The sequence below is a fragment of the Hyla sarda genome, chromosome 1, assembly GCF_029499605.1.
Source record: "Hyla sarda isolate aHylSar1 chromosome 1, aHylSar1.hap1, whole genome shotgun sequence".
Taxonomy (NCBI): domain Eukaryota; kingdom Metazoa; phylum Chordata; class Amphibia; order Anura; family Hylidae; genus Hyla; species Hyla sarda.
The window spans coordinates 176,520,834-176,525,833 of record NC_079189.1 but is presented as its reverse complement, the minus strand read 5'-3'; the positions used below and the strand labels follow the sequence as shown (position 1 = coordinate 176,525,833).

Genomic DNA, 5,000 nt, shown 5'->3' with positions numbered 1-5,000 from the left:
AGAGGTAAGCACAGCCAGAAAAGAAAGAAGCACTCTACCAGATTGAATACAGCTCAGTAATTTCCTTTGGACTGCAGCTGAATAGTGAGAAAAAATCACTAGCCTTCCGAATGGTCTAAGTGTAGAAGTGGCCTTACTTGCTTCTGATCATCTTTATCCTTTCCAACATTTTTCTTTGCTTCAGTTGCATTGAGGCATTTGGTTTTATTTATTTCAGTGAGGGTATCTGTGAGCTGTTTTGTGGGGTGATGCAGGTAAGCACAGCCAGAAACGAAAAAGTACCAGGCCTCGCCCAATGTGGGGCTCGAACCCACGACCCTGAGATTAAGAGTCTCATGCTCTACCGACTGAGCTAGCCGGGCAACTGCTTGACTGGAGAGCTTGTTCAGCAAGAGTGGGACATGGTATCTGTGGGCAGGAGGCCGTGGTGAGGCCTGGGTGCCAGCAGCAGCAGCAGCAGCAGCAGCAGTCGGTTGCCAAAAACTAAATGTCATGGCAGAGCATTGGTGGTTCAGTGGTAGAATTCTTGCCTGCCACGCAGGAGGCCCGGGTTCGATTCCCGGCCAATGCAGCGCTGTTATTTTAGTCCTTCAGCTCCCATTCCAAACCATGTCTTAGTCTTTATTTAAGGCTAGGACTACAGGGAGACGTTTTGTAGAGCTACTGATGAATTTCTACTATAGAGATAAAAAAGGACCCCAGGAGATTGAATAAAGTCCAGGGTTTTACTTTGGACTGCAGCTGAATAGTGAGAATCAATCAGTAGCATTCTTTGATTCAATCCTCTTTATCCTTCAAAATGATTTTCCTCAAAGTTGGATCGCTGAGTTTGAGTTTTTTTCGGTATTAGTTTTTTTTCAAGGAGGTAATCTGTGGGCTCTTTGGTGGGTTAATAGAGGTAAGCACAGCCAGAAAAGAAAGAAGCACTCTACCAGATTGAATACAGCTCAGTAATTTCCTTTGGACTGCAGCTGAATAGTGAGAAAAAATCAGTAGCCTTCCAAATGGTCTAAGTGTAGAAGTGGCCTTATTTGCTTCTGATCATCTTTATCCTTTCCAACATTTTTCTTTGCTTCAGTTGCATTGAGGCATTTGGTTTTATTTATTTCAGGGAGGGTATCTGTGAGCTGTTTGGTGGGGTGATGCAGGTAAGCACAGCCAGAAACGAAAAGTTACCAGTCATTGCCCAACGTGGGGCTCGAACCCACGACCCTGAGATTAAGAGTCTCATGCTCTACCGACTGAGCTAGCCGGGCAACTGCTTGACTGGAGAGCTTGCTCTGCCAGAGTGGGACATGGTATCTGTGGGCAGGAGGCCGTGGTGAGGCCTGGGTGCCAGCAGCAGCAGCAGCAGCAGTCGGTTGCCAAAAACTAAATGTAGTGGCAGAGCATTGGTGGTTCAGTGGTAGAATTCTCGCCTGCCATGCGGGAGGCCTGGGTTCGATTCCCGGCCAATGCAGCGCTGTTCTTTTAGTCCTTCAGTTCCCATTCCAAACCATGTCTTAGTCTTTATTTAAGGCTAGGACTACAGGGAGACGTTTTGTAGAGCTACTGATGAATTTCTACTATAGAGATAAAAAAGGACCCCAGGAGATTGAATAAAGTCCAGGGTTTTACTTTGGACTGCAGCTGAATAGTGAGAATCAATCAGTAGCATTCTTTGATTCCATCCTCTTTATCCTTCAAAATGATTTTCTTCAAAGTTGGATCGCTGAGTTTGAGGTTTTTTCGGTATTAGTTTTTTTTCAAGGAGGTAATCTGTGGGCTCTTTGGTGGGTTAATAGAGGTAAGCACAGCCAGAAAAGAAAGAAGCACACTACCAGATTGAATACAGCTCAGTAATTTCCTTTGGACTGCAGCTGAATAGTGAGAAAAAATCAGTAGCCTTCCAAATAGTCTAAGTGTAGAAGTGGCCTTATTTGCTTCTGATCATCTTTATCCTTTCCAACATTTTTCTTTGCTTCAGTTGCATTGAGGCATTTGGTTTTATTTATTTCAGGGAGGGTATCTGTGAGCTGTTTGGTGGGGTGATGCAGGTAAGCACAGCCAGAAACGAAAAGTTACCAGTCATCGCCCAACGTGGGGCTCGAACCCACGACCCTGAGATTAAGAATCTCATGCTCTACCGACTGAGCTAGCCGGGCAACTGCTTGACTGGAGAGCTTGCTCCGCCAGAGTGGGACATGGTATCTGTGGGCAGGAGGCCGTGGTGAGGCCTGGGTGCCAGCAGCAGCAGTCGGTTGCCAAAAACTAAATGTCATGGCAGAGCATTGGTGGTTCAGTGGTAGAATTCTTGCCTGCCACGCGGGAGGCCCGGGTTCGATTCTCGGCCAATGCAGCGCTGTTCTTTTAGTCCTTCAGCTCCCATTCCAAACCATGCCTTAGTCTTTATTTAAGGCTAGGACAACAGGGAGACGTTTTGTAGAGCTACTGATGAATTTCTACTATAGAGATAAAAAAGGACCCCAGGAGATTGAATAAAGTCCAGGGTTTTACTTTGGACTGCAGCTGAATAGTGAGAATCAATCAGTAGCATTCTTTGATTCCATCCTCTTTATCCTTCAAAATGATTTTCCTCTAAGTTGGATCGCTGAGTTTGAGTTTTTTTCGGTATTAGTTTTTTTTCAAGGAGGTAATCTGTGGGCTCTTTGGTGGGTTAATAGAGGTAAGCACAGCCAGAAAAGAAAGAAGCACTCTACCAGATTGAATACAGCTCAGTAATTTCCTTTGGACTGCAGCTGAATAGTGAGAAAAAATCAGTAGCCTTCCAAATGGTCTAAGTGTAGAAGTGGCCTTATTTGCTTCTGATCATCTTTATCCTTTCCAACATTTTTCTTTGCTTCAGTTGCATTGAGGCATTTGGATTTATTTATTTCAGGGAGGGTATCTGTGAGCTGTTTGGTGGGGTGAAGCAGGTAAGCACAGCCAGAAACGAAAAGTTACCAGTCATCGCCCAACGTGGGGCTCGAACCCACGACCCTGAGATTAAGAGTCTCATGCTCTACCGACTGAGCTAGCCGGGCAACTGCTTGACTGGAGAGCTTGCTCCGCCAGAGTGGGACATGGTATCTGTGGGCAGGAGGCCGTGGTGAGGCCTGGGTGCCAGCAGCAGCAGCAGCAGCAACAGCAGCTGCAGCAGCAGCAGCAGTCGGTTGCCAAAAACTAAATGTCATGGCAGAGCATTGGTGGTTCAGTGGTAGAATTCTCGCCTGCCACGCGGGAGGCCCGGGTTCGATTCCTGGCCAATGCAGCGCTGTTCTTTTAGTCCTTCAGCTCCCATTCCAAACCATGTCTTAGTCTTTATTTAAGGCTAGGACTACAGGGAGACGTTTTGTAGAGCTACTGATGAATTTCTACTATAGAGATAAAAAAGGACCCCAGGAGATTGAATAAAGTCCAGGGTTTTACTTTGGACTGCAGCTCAATAGTGAGAATCAATCAGTAGCATTCTTTGATTCCATCCTCTTTATCCTTCAAAATGATTTTCCTCAAAGTTGGATCGCTGAGTTTGAGTTTTTTTCGGTATTAGTTTTTTTTCAAGGAGGTAATCTGTGGGCTCTTTGGTGGGTTAATAGAGGTAAGCACAGCCAGAAAAGAAAGAAGCACTCTACCAGATTGAATACAGCTCAGTAATTTCCTTTGGAATGCAGCTGAATAGTGAGAAAAAATCACTAGCCTTCCGAATGGTCTAAGTGTAGAAGTGGCCTTATTTGCTTCTGATCATCTTTATCCTTTCCAACATTTTTCTTTGCTTCAGTTGCATTGAGGCATTTGGTTTTATTTATTTCAGGGAGGGTATCTGTGAGCTGTTTGGTGGGGTGATGCAGGTAAGCACAGCCAGAAACGAAAAGTTACCAGTCATCGCCCAACGTGGGGCTCGAACCCACGACCCTGCGATTAAGAGTCTCATGCTCTACCGACTGAGCTAGCCGGGCAACTACTTGACTGGAGAGCTTGCTCCGCCAGAGTGGGACATGGTATCTGTGGGCAGGAGGCCGTGGTGAGGCCTGGGTGCCAGCAGCAGCAGCAGCAGCAGCAGCAGTCGGTTGCCAAAAACTAAATGTCATGGCAGAGCATTGGTGGTTCAGTGGTAGAATTCTCGCCTGCCACGCGGGAGGCCCGGGTTCGATTCCCGGCCAATGCAGCGCTGTTCTTTTAGTCCTTCAGCTCCCATTCCAAACCATGTCTTAGTCTTTATTTAAGGCTAGGACTACAGGGAGACGTTTTGTAGAGCTACTGATGAATTTCTACTATAGAGATAAAAAAGGACCCCAGGAGATTGAATAAAGTCCAGGGTTTTACTTTGGACTGCAGCTGAATAGTGAGAATCTGTGGGCTCTTTGGTGGGTTAATAGAGGTAAGCACAGCCAGAAAAGAAAGAAGCACTCTACCAGATTGAATACAGCTCAGTAATTTCCTTTGGACTGTTTGGTGGGGTGATGCAGGTAAGCACAGCCAGAAACGAAAAGTTACCAGTCATCGCCCAACGTGGGGCTCGAACCCACGACCCTGAGATTAAGAGTCTCATGCTCTACCGACTGAGCTAGCCGGGCAACTGCTTGACTGGAGAGCTTGCTCCGCCAGAGTGGGACATGGTATCTGTGGGCAGGAGGCCGTGGTGAGGCCTGGGTGCCAGCAGCAGCAGCAGCAGCAGCAGTCGGTTGCCAAAAACTAAATGTCATGGCAGAGCAATGGTGGTTCAGTGGTAGAATTCTCGCCTGCCACGCGGGAGGCCCGGGTTCGATTCCCAGCCAATGCAGCGCTGTTCTTTTAGTCCTTCAGCTCCCATTTCAAACCATGTCTTAGTCTTTATTTAAGGCTAGGACTACAGGGAGACGTTTTGTAGAGCTACTGATGAATTTCTACTACAGAGATAAAAAAGGACCCCAGGAGATTGAATAAAGTCCAGGGTTTTACTTTGGACTGCAGCTGAATAGTGAGAATCAATCAGTAGCATTCTTTGATTCCATCCTCTTTATCCTTCAAAATGATTTTCCTCT

General features: G+C 46.5%; 9 non-coding genes across 9 annotated transcripts; 4 read left to right on the top strand and 5 right to left on the bottom strand.

The window, feature by feature from the left end:
• Nucleotides 1–289: 289 nt before the first annotated feature.
• Nucleotides 290–362, bottom strand: TRNAK-CUU (transfer RNA lysine (anticodon CUU)). Its single transcript has one exon. It is a non-coding gene; the product is annotated as a tRNA-Lys (tRNA).
• A 138-nt stretch (nucleotides 363–500) lies between these two features.
• Nucleotides 501–571, top strand: TRNAG-GCC (transfer RNA glycine (anticodon GCC)). The gene has a single exon. It is a non-coding gene; the product is annotated as a tRNA-Gly (tRNA).
• Nucleotides 572–1,183: 612 nt separating this feature from the next.
• On the bottom strand, nucleotides 1,184–1,256 carry TRNAK-CUU (transfer RNA lysine (anticodon CUU)). The gene has a single exon. It is a non-coding gene; the product is annotated as a tRNA-Lys (tRNA).
• Nucleotides 1,257–1,388: 132 nt separating this feature from the next.
• On the top strand, nucleotides 1,389–1,459 carry TRNAG-GCC (transfer RNA glycine (anticodon GCC)). Its single transcript has one exon. It is a non-coding gene; the product is annotated as a tRNA-Gly (tRNA).
• A 612-nt stretch (nucleotides 1,460–2,071) lies between these two features.
• TRNAK-CUU (transfer RNA lysine (anticodon CUU)) lies at nucleotides 2,072–2,144 on the bottom strand. The gene has a single exon. It is a non-coding gene; the product is annotated as a tRNA-Lys (tRNA).
• Nucleotides 2,145–2,950: 806 nt separating this feature from the next.
• TRNAK-CUU (transfer RNA lysine (anticodon CUU)) lies at nucleotides 2,951–3,023 on the bottom strand. Its single transcript has one exon. It is a non-coding gene; the product is annotated as a tRNA-Lys (tRNA).
• A 156-nt stretch (nucleotides 3,024–3,179) lies between these two features.
• TRNAG-GCC (transfer RNA glycine (anticodon GCC)) lies at nucleotides 3,180–3,250 on the top strand. The gene has a single exon. It is a non-coding gene; the product is annotated as a tRNA-Gly (tRNA).
• An 823-nt stretch (nucleotides 3,251–4,073) lies between these two features.
• Nucleotides 4,074–4,144, top strand: TRNAG-GCC (transfer RNA glycine (anticodon GCC)). Its single transcript has one exon. It is a non-coding gene; the product is annotated as a tRNA-Gly (tRNA).
• A 336-nt stretch (nucleotides 4,145–4,480) lies between these two features.
• On the bottom strand, nucleotides 4,481–4,553 carry TRNAK-CUU (transfer RNA lysine (anticodon CUU)). Its single transcript has one exon. It is a non-coding gene; the product is annotated as a tRNA-Lys (tRNA).
• Between the last annotated feature and the right edge of the window lie 447 nt (nucleotides 4,554–5,000).